Source organism: Diabrotica undecimpunctata, chromosome 9 (assembly GCF_040954645.1).
Source record: "Diabrotica undecimpunctata isolate CICGRU chromosome 9, icDiaUnde3, whole genome shotgun sequence".
NCBI classification, from domain to species: domain Eukaryota; kingdom Metazoa; phylum Arthropoda; class Insecta; order Coleoptera; family Chrysomelidae; genus Diabrotica; species Diabrotica undecimpunctata.
In genome coordinates, this window is record NC_092811.1 from 108,014,217 (window position 1) to 108,032,073 (window position 17,857).

At 31.6% G+C, this 17,857-nt stretch overlaps 1 long non-coding RNA gene across 3 annotated transcripts in view; it reads left to right on the plus strand.

Annotated features, from left to right (window-relative positions):
* Window positions 1-266: 266 nt before the first annotated feature.
* The window catches only part of LOC140449851 (uncharacterized), a 28,980-nt gene continuing 11,389 nt past the window's right edge, over window positions 267-17,857 (plus strand). Inside the window, exons 1-4 of one of the 3 annotated variants that reach the window (XR_011951903.1) lie at window positions 267-505; window positions 13,515-13,634; window positions 14,587-14,734; window positions 17,291-17,372. This is a non-coding gene — a long non-coding RNA (uncharacterized lncRNA). Of the gene's footprint in view, window positions 506-13,033; window positions 13,219-13,514; window positions 13,635-14,586; window positions 14,735-17,290; window positions 17,373-17,857 lie in introns of those variants that run through there. The other 2 variants (XR_011951902.1, XR_011951904.1) reach the window with 2 other exon arrangements.

Consider the following 17,857-nt stretch of genomic DNA (forward strand, 5'->3'; position numbering starts at 1 on the left):
TTTTATGTTAATCAAGTTCTATAGACGTATTTTTACAATTAAAGCTTTGTTGTTTTTAAATTATTCTATTTTTTTTAAACGTCCATATTTTTATTGATGATATTTATTAATTTTGTTTTTCTAAATAAGATAATTTAACGATATTCATTATAACCTTTCCACAATAAACCAAGCTTGAACGTAGTTAGGTTGAGTAGACATGACCACAGTTCAAATTGAAGTTAGCTACAAATTACAAATCCGTTCATTCTTTCTTGACACTTATGCTTAAGAGTCAGTAGTAACTTTTATTTTATTTTAATTTTAAAGTTTAAAGAGAAGTGAAACGAGGTATTTGTAGCTATTCAAAAATGCCGAATATTTGAATTATTTAAGTAGAATTTTTTAGATTAAAATAATGGTGATTTGTGGTTTGTTTATCGGAGTGAACTCTTGTGGTGTCTATACTGTAATCAAATGTAATTGTGGTTTGTGGTGTCAGAACCTGAATTGCTGATAGCGGCCGGTAGGTCACTGGTGAAAATTAGGTTTAGGTATACTAACACTTAATCCTTTGTAAATATAACCTTTTGGGCAAAAGTATATAGAAAGTGCCGGCTAAGTTAGCTACAACTGGCTACAACCTAGTTCTCTGCTACAGCTACCTACAACCTAAGAACTACCTTATTATGTTATGTTTTATGCCTCAAATTATGCATTGGAACAGTACTGATAGTACATTTTTATTGTATTAGTTTATGGAATCTGGTATTTAAAAAAAAATTTAAATTTATATAAAACAGGAACGAATGAATATTTGTTTCTTTTGTGATTTTAGTTGCACTTAGTTATTAGAAAAAAATTTTATAATTGGCCATTGGTAGATTAGCCGATAAACTTGGCATTAATGTCAAAACACTAGTTGCCAGTTTGCAACAGATGTTCAGCAGATTTCAATTTTATGACTTTCTTATAATTTGGAAGAAATGGACTCCGCGACAAGGAATGAACTGACATGAACTTAGTTTTGAGGAAATCAAGAAAAATGTTTTATTTATTTATTTATTATTTTTTTTATTGGGAATAACTCGCATCAACCATAGAAGGTTATTAGCGGTGGTACCACAGTATAGACAACAACTGTATTGTTGTCTATACTGTGGTGGTACAATATAGACTATAATATATTATAATTAATATAAAATATAAACTATAAAGTTTTTACAAAAAAGTAATGATTTTGTCTCAATCTGCAGTGTCTAAAGCCCACTTTATATCACTTGGTAGTACAGTAGCTTGTCTTTCCATTTGATATAATGGACAGTCTATAACAATGTGGCCTACAGTTATATTGGTATCACAGGCGTAGCATATTCTAGGAGGTTCCTTCCTTAGTAGGTGTTCGTGTGTCAGTCTGGTATGTCCTATTCGGATACGATGTAGTACAACCTGGTCCCTTTGCTTTACTAAATTTGGTGTTTTTGCTGATAAATCTGGGTTTGCTTGTCATAATTTATTATTTTATAAGAATTGCCATCTTCGTAACCATAAGTTTTTTGTGTACTCATTGATGCATTTTTTCATATCTGAGTGAGGAATTTGGTTAGTTCTATCATCAGATCTCTCCATTTTACAAGCTTCTTTGGACATTTGATCAGCTATCTTATTTCCTGGTATCCACATATGAGATGGTATCGACACAATATGTAGTTGTTTATGATTATTTTGTAGAGTCACAAGGTTTTTTTTAATCTGTTCTAAAATCGGATGATTCAGACATATTTTCTGAATTCCCTGGATTGCACTTAAGGAATCTGTGAATATTACTGTCATGTCTTCAGGTAGATTAAGAGTTTGTTGTACTGCCTTGGATATCGCAAAAAGTTCAGCAGAATATATTGAGTAGTCCTTAGGTAGTGGAAACTTGAGCACAGAATCCTCTGTGACAGATCCTACTGTTTCCAATTCGGGTGTTTTTGATGCATCGGTATAAGTATAAGTTGACAGATCTGTGTTACAATATGGAATTTGTATAGTCCAAGGGGGAACATAATCAATATTGGTATGCATAATACCCAGAAATGTGAAGTTGCTAATTCTTTTGCTAAATGATGGTCGAAGATTAGGATTTTGATTGTTATTAGAATGGTAATGTGTGGAGAAAGCATAGGGGAAGGACTGGTTGGGTGGATTAGTTGATATTTTATTTATTTGAGGAAATTATTTGGATATAAAGATAATAAAAAACGACTCAAAAATAAACACGTTTATTATAACTAATGGATATTAATGCTATAATCAAATTAACAACAAAAAATTAACTCCTAAGTAAGAAAAAAATCACGTGGTTCTTTGTTGTTAAATATAACATTAACAATCCGCATCTGGTTCGAAATCTGGATTTCCGTTAAATCCGTCTATATCCTATCTTATCTGCTATAAGATTTGTATAGAAATCGTTTTAACTTAAGGGTATTAAGTGAAGATAACTTTGTATATCCTTAAGTTTTGCTTCCGAAACTGGCTTTCCTTTAGGCCACAATGGTTACAAATATGTGGCAAACTGTGACCCACTTGAAGGTTCTCTTCCTGTTCCCTTTTTATGCTTACTTCTGTATAATCGTCAGTGTCTTGATAAGTCGTTTTAACAAATATGCTATAGGGCTTATCTTTAGACAATTTTATTTCTTCGGTTTGTAACCAACTTATTGTCTCGTTGGTTTTACTTTTTTTTCTGTTGGTGATTTGTTTTTCTAATTTTGCGGTACTCAAAAAATCTTCTTGTGTTATAATATTTACATTAATGGGTCATTTTTATCTACAGTTTTCATTATATTGCTATATTCCCCAGGTGAAAATATATTATGTTGCCTTTTAAGTGCACATTCCACATCTCTAAAGTCACTATCATTTGGAAGAAACGTATAAGCTGGAACTAAAAATCTCAACCTGATAGTCTTTAAATGCTGTGATTCCTCTAGAAGACATTTTAACAGAAGTACTATTTTAATGTTCCTGTTTTGACCCCGCAAGAGTCGCTCCACAGAATAATGTGCTCAACTTTAAACCTAACATTACTGAAAATATATTTTCTTAGACAAGACCCCACTTCTTGAGCTCCACGGTCTGCTTGTCCTTCGAACCATAAATGAAAAGTGAATTTTTTTTGCTTACCTGCATTAATTCCGCAATTATATACCCATAACTGTCGTTTATAAAATATCATATTTGAAGATATGCTAGGTAAAGGCAGCGTTTTTTCTAAATCAAAGGTCAGAGTTTCTATTTGTTCAACTTCTATTTCTTTGGTTAAGTCAAGGTTCATTTGTTTTTTTCCTAATTCAGCTTATTCCAGATGCAGTTCCTGATGTCTAACAATATTCTCTTTTTCATCATCTTTAATACTCTGTATCTTAATTTTAAAGGCATCACATTTATTGTATTGGTGTCTTTTTTTGGCTTTTTATTAGCAAGGTAAAATCATTCAAAAAAAACTCTTGAAAAGTTGAGAAACTTTCAGGATTTTCACTTTTTGGTTTGTAAAGATTATACATTATTGATAAAGTAGTTCCTTCTTGCAAAAATTCTTGGTCCATTTTACGTGCTCTGCAGTAATGAGATATATACCGTGGAAACTGGTTTATATGGTTAACTATAATATTTCTTTCATCTGCTGACATTTTGTTGTGCCCACCGCGGAGTCCTCGCTTATCAAGTGTAGTCAAAGTTCTTACTTTTTGAAGAGCAGTATTTATGGGTTTAGTTGACACTTGCAATGTATTGGTATACATATTTCTACAAACTACTACTTTATTTATAAAGTATTTTCTTGAGAATTATCGTGCTGCAGGATTTGTGACCTGCAAATTTTTTCTCTGTGCAGGATGTTCTGCTTCCGTTCTGCATCCGTTCTAACGGATGTTGATATAAATGTAGTTTGTAGATTATAATCAGCTAAGTGCCAATAGTGTTCGAAAAACTGTTGAAGAGTTTGAAAAGAAAATTTTTCATGGCATTTAGCGGTACATGAAGACATGTATGTGATAAAATCTCTTGATTTTACTAGTTTTCCTCTTGATGAGTAATATTCCATATTGCTGTTAGTTTTTATTTTTCTTTCTTTTCTGTCTTGTGCAAATTTTCTCCTTCTTCCTTTTTTGGACGACCCAAGAAAGATATTTCTGCAATCAAAATAGACTGTTCACTTAGATTTTGATCTAAACCAGGGATCCTCACTAGGATTTCTTTGAGAGCCTAATAATTTGAATGAAATTTTCCTCAGGGACGTAAGTACAAGTAGTGGTATGAAATAACTTTAAAACTATATGACTATAACATAAGTTTATTACAAGTTCCGTAAAAACAATATAATTATAAATTATAAGGACTGTTTTGCATGTAAAAAGTAGGAAAATGTCTTTTACTTGACTCCAGGAATTTCAAGTCCTGAATTTGTTAATTCTTTGAAGTCGACGGATGAAATCTTTCACAGCTCTCTAGAATGGCATCTATGTTAGCAGGTTGGGAAGAAACTAAAATTCTCAAAATGTTTTCAACATTCTCACTAGTTAGCCTAGATCTGTACTTGTTTTTTATGAACTTCAGCTTACTGAATGTAGATTCACAGACATATGTAGATGCAAAAATACACAAAATTTTCTGACCACAGTCATTTAAGTTAGGAAATTTGTCATTTTCAACTGCTTCCCAAAACTTATAGTGAGCTTTTTCCTTCTTTTTTTCTTTAAAAATACTTTTGAGCTCTGTATCATTCTGAAGATCAATTAACTCATTTTTCAAATCCCGAGCTTCGTATCCAAAAATAGAAAGATGAGCTACATTTGCTGTTGTTATTGCCCATGGATTTTGCACCAAGAGAAATGGTTCTTGGAACTTCCTGAAGTCACTAAACCTTACAGACATTTCATCCTTTAGGTCTGCTAACAGCTTCAGTAGGTCAGAAATCTCTTAACTTTCATCTGGATTTTCATCAAACAGTGCTTTAACGGAAGGAAAGCTGGAATAATCTTCATTTGACAATTCTTCAATATACATATTCAGCTTCTGCTCCAGTGAAAACACAATACTCATCATTTTCGTTACAATGTTATTGTAGTCTCCTTGCAATTTGGTCAATGTTTCATTCATAATGCTCATTGTATCAATGAGAAACGCTACTTTAAGCCACCAACTAAAATTATGAATATCAGGAAACTCTTTATTCTTTGTAGCCAAAAACAGAGTAATCTCATGTCGAATGCTGAAGAAACGTTCCAAAACTTTACCCTTACTCAGCCATCTTACTTCTGTGTGGTAAAGAATGTCCCCATATTGCGACATAAGTTCTTTCAAAAATTCTTGAAACTCTCTATAGTTTAGTTCATTTGATTTTACGACATTCACAATCTTTACAAGTGTTTTCATAACACATATCGAAACATAATATTATGTCATGTTTATTGGAAATACTCGACATCATTAGCACGTGCAAATCCTACCCTGTCACCTAATTTCCTATGAAATTAAAATGGTAAATGTTTTTAGGGTCCATTTTTTTTTTTGAAACATCTTTATTGGGGGGGGGGTAAAGATGATTAATATGACTAATGCGAAATGCGGTACAATGCATGGCGCCGCTCTACACTACTGTAATCTGGTTAAATACATAAATAGAAACATAATTATATTATAACTCGCAAACTTTGTTTTATTTACTGCCTAGCAGTCTGAGGGCCTCGAAAAATCGCTCCGAGGGCCGCATGCGGCTCACGGGCCCTATAGTGAGTATGGCTGATCTAAACTTTCATCTGAAGATATGTCACTGTAGGTAGGTTCGAAATTTTTATCCTCAACAGAATCATCAGAATCTTCTTCATTACCTACATTGTTAGTAATCGATATATCCTGTTCATTAAAATGACTGATTTCTAATTCTTCACATGAACTAGCTGGTACTTGGTCCCTGCTGTTCCTCGCTGTAATAGGCTGGACCTAAAAAAAAAATTTTGTACCCTGCTTCAGCGACCTCCCGCCCACACCGCTCAGGCCATGTCAGTTCAGACCACGTCAGCGCATACCGTTCCCGCGCATACTGAGAGTATAAAAGCAGCCACACAGGGTAAAACCGGCCGTCACTCGACACTGAGGAGTAGGCAGATTGAGACCTCAGTGCCGAGAAACAGTTCTTGGAATACAGAACACGATACGTCTCGAGTGAGGGAAGTAGGCAGATTGTATCACTCTTGATAATGGCTCAAAAATGGGTGCCGAAACGTCGAGTAATAAATTCTCAACGCGGTTCTTCCTGAGAACTAAGTGATTTTCATTCACCTCACCGCGGAAATTATATATATAACATGATCCTAAGACAGAAAAGATTTATTTTCACGTTCAGAGCGACTGTAAATATCTGTCTCTGATGAACCCTAATAGGGCGAAATACGTATAAGGCGGATATACAGACGCACTGTGCGCGTAATCAAATCTTAACTCTCTTTTTTTTTTATTCCGATACACTCTGTACGAGGACAAGAAACCAATTCGTTAAGGATTTTTGTTTAGTTGAGGAGATATGTTGTGGAATGCAATTTTTAGATTCCCCATGTTTTTAATAACATATTTATCAACGTCTGTTTTGCCTTGCAATTCTTAGAAGGCACAGATTAAAGCAAAAATCCGAATTTGGTTTCGAAAATTAGTTTACGGATTTTAATTATATTGACCTTTTCAATATAATCGAATAACTTTGAACATATATCATCATATCAAGTAATTTCACTATGTAGAGATCTTTTACTAAAATACCAACATCACCACCTCGCTTTTCTCTGCTTACATATAATGACTGAACCATTGATGTTAAAGAACTTTTCTTCTTCCGGATATAACCATGACTCCGTTATTATCACAATATCAGGTACACTTTGGTTACATAAGATTTCAATCTTACTAAGTTTGTTTCTCATTGAGCAGCTATTCATATATAGGATTTTAAATTTAGCACATAGTTCACCTGTGTTATAAACATCTTCTAAACTATCAAATAAACAAGCTTGAATATTCTGATTCATAGCTATTTTGTTTCATGTTTCTAACCCATAGATATTTATAACGTTTTTGTTTTTTAGTTTTGTAGCCTAGATTAAACAAATTTCTGCCATCTTGTGTAAGAGACTCATTGCCTTCCAATTGAATTATCCACAAAGCTTTAAAATTTGGTCTTTAAAATCAACCATTCAGGTTAGCCGTACTTAGCAGTCAATTATTTTGGACGTAGAGCTTTAATTTATCCAGTCTACGCCAATGATAAATTTTTCTTCTAACATATTGGGGAACTGGACGTAATTTTCTTTTTTTAGATTATATTTTGGTGGAAAATATGCAGCTGCTATTTTTACTTCATATTTTTTTGTTTTAACACTACCTATATTGCCTGGATCAATCAATTCAATCACTATATTTTAGATACTTAATTGTGGAATTTGTTGCATATAAAAGTTAACGCCAACAAATAATGTTTCTCTCATGTAATAATTTGATGATTTGTTTTGTGATTGGAAATGTAACTGAATCAGAAAGTTATTTTGACTTTTACTTGTTTACCAGGATGTTCAAGTTATTTTGTAATATGCTCTCTTAAAATATAAGGACTTCTAAAAGCAACAATTTTCTGATAAAATTCAATAATTCTTAAGGACCTGGAAGTTAACCAGTATAGTAGGAAAATATCGGCTCTTAAGTTAAATGAATTTTAAGTTAAATATACCCGTTGAAAAATTACACGAGTGAGTTGGTGAAGTTCGTGAGTAGGAGCAACATCATAGACTCTGTAAGTCAGCTTATTTTACATCAATTATTAGTAATAAACAAAAATATCTATTTGACAATATAAGAAGAACCACCGAATATTTAAAAATCGTAGTAAACAATCAAATAATACAAGGAAGAAGATTAATTACTCCTAGTGAACGACTAATATTATCCAAAGTATGCCCATCAATTCCACATAATATTCTAGAATCAGAACTACAGAAACTAGGTTTTAAACTTATGTCTCCCTTATCATTCCTTAGAATTGGCACATTTTGTCCCGAATTTCAACATGTACTAAGTTTCCGTAGACAGGTATATATTTCACCTTTAGTGGACCTAATACTTGCTGAATCCTTAATTTGTCATGCCAATACAAACTATAGAATTTTTATGTCTGTAGACCAACACTCCTGTTATATTTGTAAAAAGATTGACCATCGCCTCAAACTATCCTCAAGAAAATAGTAACTCCAGTTCAATAATAAATAACACAGTGACTACAGCAGTCATTATAACCGACGTAACACAACACTCAGCACAAATCCATTCAGAACCAAATTATTTGGTTTAAGACACGCAATCTAAACAATACAAAAATAAAGATGTAGATGTAAATAAACCAAGGTCAAAAAACGATAACCCGCTTACAAACTAAGGTATAAACGTTAATGAAACAGGATCAGAAACTAATGAATCATTGATCACTTCACCAATTAGCACATGACCTACACTGCAAACACAGAGCAAAAGAGCTTTCTCCGAAACAGTTACACCACCTGAAACATTAGATCCTATTGATATACAGAAATTGATGCAGTCAACAAAAGTATTTTTTGAAGACGTCACAAACGAAAGTGTTCTTAATTACCATGAAACGATTCACTTTTTTGAAGACGCGTATGATTCACCCGAGCCACTGAGTACCTATTGCTCAAAACTTTTACAAAAAATATTAAGGGGTTACTAAAATTATTAACAATTCTACCCTCTGTTCAATGAAAAAATAATGAAAATACGTTGCACAAAGATTAAACGCAAAATATCCAAATTGCTGGATACAAATTCCTCCTCTGAATTAGACAGTGATCAAGTACAAGAATAAAAATTAACATATAGAACAAAAATGTCAATTCTTCAGTGGAACATAAACGGTTATTATACACAACTAGAAATGTTTAAATATTAATTACCAAACACTCACCTTCAATAATATGTCTCCAAGAAACTACTTTTACTGACCAAAAAATTAACAAAATTAAAGGCATTTACAGGTTATCATAAAAACAGACGTGATTTTAAAAAAGCCAGTGGAGGGGTTTCTATTTATGTTAATAATTCATTTAAATCTAGACAAATACCTTTAAAGACCAACCTTGAAACAGTAGCAGTAACCATAAAACTCCAAAAATTATTAACATCTGTAACATTTATTTTCCACCGAATACTGATATAAGTAGATCAAATTCCATCGCCTTAGATTATAATAGGAGATCTAAATGGACACAATCCACTTTGGGGATCTAATAGATATAACAAAATAGGTCACATAATAGAAACTGTCATTAATAACACCAATATTACCCTACTTAACGATGGATCTCCAACAAGATTTAACTCTTTTACTGGAAACACTAGTTGCATTGACTTATCTCTTGTAGACCCTTCTTTAGTACAACACATAACATGGTAAGCTAGTACACAATTGTATGGAAGCGATCATTTTCCCATAGTGATACATTTCGAAAACAAACAAAAAATTCAACCATACACTAGATGGAATACAGAAATAGAGGATTGGTCATCATTTACACAATTTATGGAGAATCAATTGAATTATTTTTCACATCCATCCCCGCATGACAATATAAACTATGATCGGAAAAAAGAAAATAGTAAGAAATCGTATTGGAATACCGTGGTGAAACAATCACTGTCAGGATGCTATAAAGAAGACTCACAGAGCATTCAATAAATACAAAAAACAAAAAACACAAGAAAATCTTCTAGAATATAAGAAGTTAAGGGATATTAGTAGAAAATTGGTAAAAGAAGCAAAAAAGGAATCGTGGAAAAAAAATTATCAAAAATAAACAGTTCTACCTCAGCAGCAATAGTGTGAAAACAAATTAACAAAATTTTGGGACGCCACACAAACTCATCAATAAGATTTTTAGAACATAAGAACAAAATTCATACATCTAGATTTGGAATAGCCAATGTATTAGCTTCATCCTACGAGTCATATCCAAGTAATGAAAATTGTTTCAAGAGTTTTTACAATTTAAAACCAAAGAAGAATTACAAGAATTTAATTATGATAAAAGCGATAACCTACCAATAAATGCACCAATATTAGAAGAAGAGTTAACTGAATCTATAAATTCTATTAAAAACTCTGGTCCTGGTCCATATGACATTCCTATTATTTTCCTTAAAAATTTGCCTAAAAATGGAACTGGAGTGTCTCCACAGACTTGGAATAATGTTTACACAATACCTATCCTTAAACCTGGTAAACCACGTTCAGACCCAAACTTCTACCGTACAGTATCGTTAGGATGTGCAATGAGCAAAGTGCTCGAAAAATTAATTAACCAACGCCTTATTTGAATACTCTAGCAAAGATCTGTTCTATCTAACAAACAAAGATAGATCAACTCTAGACAACTTAGTTGACCTCGAGTCTGAAATACATGAAGCGCTAGTAAATAATCAAAGCTGCATAGCGGTATTTTTTGATATAACCAGAGCATTTGATACAGTTTGGCGATATGGAATAATTAAAACTTTACAGAAATTAGGTATACAAGGAAATATGCTAAACTTCATCACTAACTTTTTAAAAAACCGAAGCTTCCAAATAAAAGTAGACGATTCCATTTCTAAAACAAGAATACAGGAAAATGGTACCCCTCAAGGATCATCGATTAGTGTTAATCTTTTTTTTATTGCTGTTAATAGTATTATGGAAAATGATACTCCACCAGTAAAGAGTAGGCTATACGCAAATGATCTCATAATTTATTGTAAAGGAAGAAACATAGAACTAATTAAACAAACCTTACAAGATACAATTTCTGCATTAGAAAAATTGACAATGAAATCGGGAATGAAATTTTGTTCCAACAAAAGTAAATGTTTCCATTTCACCAGAAAACGTAATGTTAGTAGTCCAGGACTTACAATCTTTAATACAAAAATAGAATATGTTGATTGTATCAAATTCCTTGGAATTAATTTTGACAAACATTTAAATTTTAAGCAACATATTTATTATCTTAAAACATCTTGTGAACAATATTTGAACATAATGAAAGTCCTATCTACTAAAAATTGGGGATGTGATCAAGATATCCTATTGACAGTATATAAAAACCTTATTAGATCTAAAGTCGATTACGGTTCTCACTGAACGCCAACTTAGACAGGTGGCTAATACTGACAGATTCCTTAAGTTCCATAAGTAGCTTAGGCACCATTTACCAAACTCATCCATTGTTGCGATTGATAAAGAACCATTTATACCAACTTCAGCAAAAGAATACGATTGTAAAATATGTATGTGAATTCCGTCACATATACATGGTAATGAAAGAGTAGATGCTGCCGCCAAATCTTCAGTTAACAACGAAGACTAGACATAACCTACCCCTAAGAAAGATTTTCATCACTGAATTAATTCGACGTTGAATGAACAGTGGCTTCAAGAATGAAATCAATCTCAGACATAAAAACAACAGTTACAAGATGGAAGAATAAGTTTAGCAACAGGAAAGACCAAACTATACTTAATAATAAACAGACTGAGATTAGGACATATACGATTAACACATGAATATCATATTACTGGAAGTGTTCATCCAATGTGCGGTAAGTGTAACAGTTTAAGTGTCCAACATTGCTTAATCGAATGCCCTGCATATTCAAATGAGAGGAAAAAGTGTAACCTACGCGAGTGTCTAGAAGAAAACTGTGTCTATTCGTTAGTTTTAACTTTTCTTAAATCAATAAGAATATACAACCAAATATAAACATCAACGCGTGTACAAATAAATGTGTAATAGTCAATGTTTCTATTAACCAATGTACTTAGTATAACTCAGATTTATGTATGTCAAAATCAGTATATATTAAGTATCCATAAATGTAAAAAAAGATTGTAATACCGAGCGGCGCTAATAACCACATAGGTTGATGCGCCTTATTTGTAAATAAAATAATAATAATAATAATTCTTAAATATTCTAATCGTTTATTAGTCCAATATTTAATTTACGTGTATTTCCTTCTATCGTTTTTTTTTTCGATTTTGTAGTTTTGAGTAGTTATCTATTTTTCGTGCAAGGGTATTTGGCATGTTCATCACATCAAATTATTATTTCAAGTGAAAATGAAATATATGTTTTGGACGATTTTCACATTTGGTCCCATTGAAGATAGCTACAAAGGAGCTGTGAATTAAATTCACAAAACAAATTTTTGTTGTTTGACTGTGTTGTCATGTCTTTATAATGTATATGTTGTAGGCTTCAATTACAAATAGAGAAGCTTTCAAAAATACATTTTTATTATATTATTATATAAATTATGCAATTTTTTTATTTTTTTATATACAACACGAACGAATAAATACTCGTTTTTTCTCATATTAATTGCAGTTAATTATTACAACATTTTTTTGGCATTTGCCTTTGATAATAAGCTAATAGATTTGGCAATCCTCAAACCACCAGTTGCCAGATTGTTACAGATGGTCACCAGATGTCTGTGGAAAGTACCTGAATACTATTCTTATTATTTTTTTAAAGAATTTCTTTTTTACTGTTAGTTTGTTAATGTTCTATTGGATTTTTATTAATTATAAATCACATGCTATTTCCCGATTTATTAAAAAAACATGGCAACACAGTCAAGCGCCAACATTTCGTTCTATGAACTTTAATTGACAGCTCAATTATAGCTATCTTCAATGGGACCAAATGTGAAAATCGTCCGCCTGCCGGCTTTTGGGTTGAGTAGACATATTTATGTACTTTTTAGTCACCAACAAAGAATAAGGGGGCAAATCGGGCTGTGTTCAAACAAGGAGTATATAACAAAAGTGAAGTTGCAGTTCGGATTAATTCGGAAATGCATTTCTGTAGGCGGCGTTATTTTTAAATTTTAGAGGTGTTTAATTTTAAATGAGTTTAATTAGTTCCACGTAAAGTCGTAAAAAGCGCTGCAATCGCTTAGAGTGAAAGATGGCGTCAGGCCACAAGGATTCAGATTCGATGTGGTCGATATGATTTATTATTAATAAATTCGTAGTGTCTTCCAAGATTGGTTATTTGTTGCGATATTGTCATTGAGCAAAATTGTCTTTGTCTCGATGGATATTGCACATACAATTTATTTTGTATGTATCTTTATATTTTTTAACGAAAGGTATTGTGATCTGTATTCTTGTTTATGTTAATTGTTGAAGATTTTCTTACAATTTTTATCATCTTTCACTCAAATTTATGCAATTTTTGCTAGCTCAAAGAAGCTCAACATATCAAAACCAAGGATATGTGTATAATACATGATAATATGGATCTATATTCAAATCACCATAGATAATGGCATGTTTTATTCAATTTATGATTTTAAAGAAATTAAACTGCTTCTGGATATTTTTATATTGCTGTGAATTTTAAAATACTGTATGAGAGTTTATCATTTAATAATTTTGTTTTTAGGTTAGAAGACTGTACATGAGCAAAATAATCAGTCTGCAAGGGAGAAAGGGACATTTATATTGCAATACCATGATGTTATGGAGAATAAAATGTTAAATGGTTGAGGCAAAGTTAAAGAAGGTAAACAAATCATAGTATCTTAACAATCTCAAAATTCATTCAATTCATAGAATTTCTAAAAAAGAAAATATCCCTTATTGGAATTCTCCTTCTGGGTTCAAAATATGTCAGAAATTTGTTATATTCTTTGGTTTGTTATTAATTGGTCGGACGATTTTCACATTTGGTCCCATTGAAGATAGCTATAATTGAGTTGTCAATTCAAGTTCATAGAACGAAATGTTGGCACTTGACTGTGTTGCCATGTTTTTTTAATAAATCGGGAAATAGCATGTGATTTATAATTAATAAAAATCCAATAGAACGTTAACAAACTAACAGTAAAAAAGAAATTCTTTAAAAAAATAATAAGAATAGTATTCAGGTACTTTCCACAGACATCTGGTGATCATCTGTAACAATCTGGCAACTGGTGGTTTGAGGATTGCCAAATCTATTAGCTTATTATCAAAGGCAAATGCCAAAAAAATGTTGTAATAATTAACTGCAATTAATATGAGAAAAAACGAGTATTTATTCGTTCGTGTGGTATATAAAAAAAATTGCATAATTCATATAATAATATAATAAAAATGTATTTTTGAAAGCTTCTCTATTTGTAATTGAAGCCTACAACATATACATTATAAAGACATGACAACACAGTCAAACGTCAAAAATTTGTTTTGTGAATTTAATTCCCAGCTCCTTTGTAGCTATCTTCAATGGGACCAAATGTGAAAATCGTCCAATTGGTCAGTCAATAACATTTACTAATTTCATTTTTTACTGAAAAACTTAATGGTTCACTTTTTTAATGTGTTTAATTAAATCTGTGTCTTATGATTATATCTTAATACTTGTAAAATGCTGACTGCTATTTATATATAAAAGTTTTAAAATAGAGAGAATAAAAAGTTTTTTATTTACGTTTTGTTTTGTGTTATGTGTATTTATAGTTCTATTTTTACAGTTCTGAAAAAATGAATGAAGAGTCACCATATGTATGAAGCAACTATTACAGAAGAAAAGAGACCTCAACAAGATGACACAGCAGTGATATTAAGATGAAGAGATAAAAATAGCAGTTTCTAAATACAGGAGTATACTTCAATATTTATGTTAGTAAATAATTTTCTTGTATTAATTTGTTAAATATGAACATGTTTTCCTGAAGAAAAAGTTTGTTAAGACAATATATTAAACATCTGCAGAGCCTAAATTTTTAATGATAGGTTCACGTTATTGTCAAAAAAGGTATGAATTAAAAATTAATAAAAAATGTAAGAATACTTTTACATTATGTAGGTATTTGCTATTTCTGGAGTGCCAAGAAATTGTCTAAAACTTATCAAAAAGTAAATTAATTAACAATAAAAAAACTCAACTTACCACCAGTATTTGCTGCTGATAGTACTTAAGTTTGTTATTACGATTGAGTCTATATAGTCTATTTACAAAATTATAAAAATAACACCATTACAATAATATTTACACACATGCACAAAGTTGTTTAATATCACTTTTAAAGTTTCTGATATATGAAGTCCATCCTTCTTTCTTGAATTTATTATTAAAATTATCAATGCCATTTATAAAATGTTTTTTACAGATAGCACACCTAAAGCACTAAGTAGTTCTTCTTTCATGGTATTTCGATAGAATGTTATTAATTTGTTTTAGCATCGAAAAGCAGTGTTCTGCTTTAGATGTTGACATAGGAATGGTAATTAAAATACTTAAAAGTTTAATGGTTTCTTCAAATGTACATGTTAAATCTTCCTCATTTAATAAAACTGATAGCAGAACAGCCCTAGAGGTAGTACTTAATTCGTCTCACTGATGCAGTACTTGTAATTCGGTATAGATAGGTTAGAAAAAACGGTAAATTACAAATAATAATCTATAGTCTCGCTTTTGACACTTCTCTCATTCCTTATAATTTCTCCATGCTTGGTAGTAGTTTTTGTAGTTAGGTGTCGCTGGGTTTACATTACGGAAAGACAGACAGAATAAGCAAATTATAATATTGATATCATCTCTTTTCTAATTGGTTTTCCTCTCCTTCTGTACTAATCTTTTTTCTAGTCTACAGTTTCTTCTTTTTTATTGATTCTCATATCTTAGTTACTACCATGTAATGGTGGCTGCCTAATTCGGGTCTTCTGTGTACTTTTGTATCCATTACTTTTCTTCTATCATTGCTTTTAACTAGTATACTGTCAATTATGAATTTTTCATGTTAACTTTACTTCTCCAGTATACACATGGATTTCCTTGTGTTAAAAAAATGTATTAGTTGTCATATTATTGAAAGTGCAAAATTCTAGCGATCTCCTTCCATTGTTACTTCTGGTCACTTCTCCAAATGGTCCTATATGTCTAGTGTAGATTTCATCTTTTATTCCGACCCTACTGTTGAAATCTCCTGCAATGTATATTTCTTCTTGCTGCTTCTGCTGCTCTAAACAAACTTTATCTTTGCTTTGTGCGTTATAATTTTCATTTGGTCCATATACTAATAGTTTTCTAATTTTTATTACGCCTACACTCGTTAACATTTATTTCTATTAGTAATATTCTCTTCTTTCATTCTCTATAAGTTTTGCCTTTATTTATTCCTTATTTTTTGTCACGAATTGTTTCCATTTTTCCAATTTCCCTTGTCCACTACTCCCTGTTGTTTTGCATCCCAATATTTTTAAAAATACTTTTTTCCATCTTCATTCCTCTCCATCTATGATTCTTTTAAAAGAATCTCTATAATATTTATCGTAACAATATAAAGACTTTCCAGTAATTCAATAAAGTCTATGTGGAAAATCATAAATGAACATTGTGGTGTTAAGAAAAATACTAGCCAACCTCCTAATATCAGACCAAACATATTTAATGATTACTTTTCACAGATAGCATCCAACTTGATCAAAGATATCCCAGTTTCAAATCTGAATCAAATAGATATAATTCAAATAAATATCAACTCATTTTTCTTTCTCAGAAGTCACTTTCACTACAGTACAGGATATTATCAATAATTTAAAAAATAAAAACAACTGTGACAATCTTGTATTGAATTATAAAGTTGATCAAAACAAAAAATATAAAAATTACACTTACTAAGCTAATTAATATCTGCATCAAAGAACATGTTTTTCCATAATGTCCTTAAAAAAACAATAATTTGTCCAATCTTCAAAAATGGGGACTCAAAACTGCTAGAAAATTATCGACCAATCCACTACAGCCAACTATTTCGAAAATTGTGGAAAAGTGCATGGCATTACAAATAGAAGATTTCTATGAGGTCAATGTTGTTTTCTGAATGTCAATTTGCTTTTCGTAAAAATAAAAATACAGTCTTTAGGTATTTTAAACCTTATGTTGTATATTATAGTAATTTCATTAGCTTCAATTTAACTCAGTCCTTTTGTGTGACTTGAGCAAGGCTTTTGACTTGGTCAATCATGAAATCCTCCTGTTCCGAGAGTATTGGCTCATAAACTCATATCTGAAAGATAGGGTACAGGTTTTGAGGGTTGGTGGGGTGTTGTCATAAGAGAGTGTGTTAAATATTAAGGTACCCCAGGGTTCAATACTGGGCGCTATTTTATTTTTGATTTATATAAGTGATGTCCCAAACATGGAACATAAGACTAAATATACACTCTTTGCAGATTTGGAGCTGATAATATTGAAGATATGCTGGAGGGTTCTATGGTAACACAGCAGATGACAGCAATGGTTTGCTGCAAATAGGTGGGTTCTGAACAACAATAAAACTAAACAAGTGATTTTTACAAACTCTAGCATCCATATCACTAAACAAGTGATATGAATGCTGGATTTTTATGAGTTCTTTTGGACCCAAAATTACAGTGGGGCCCACATATTAATAACTTATGTAAAAAACTAAACAAAAGTCTCTTTATTTTGAGAAATCTTTCAAAATGCGTCTCACTGGAGACTGTATGTACTATTTATCACTCCATATTCCACTCAGATCTTATATACTCTATCATTGTCTGGAGTCACGCAGCTGACACTCACAGAGTATTAGGTCTGCAGAGAAAGGCAGTGAGGGTCCTTGCCGGTTTGAAGTTTAGGGACGACTGCCGTCAGGCTTATTAAAGATTGGGAATTATTACTTACCAGCACAGTACATTCTAGAATATATGTCACGAAGATCATCATAGTTATGATACTATGCACAAACAGAATATCATACCAGCATATTGGCTTTT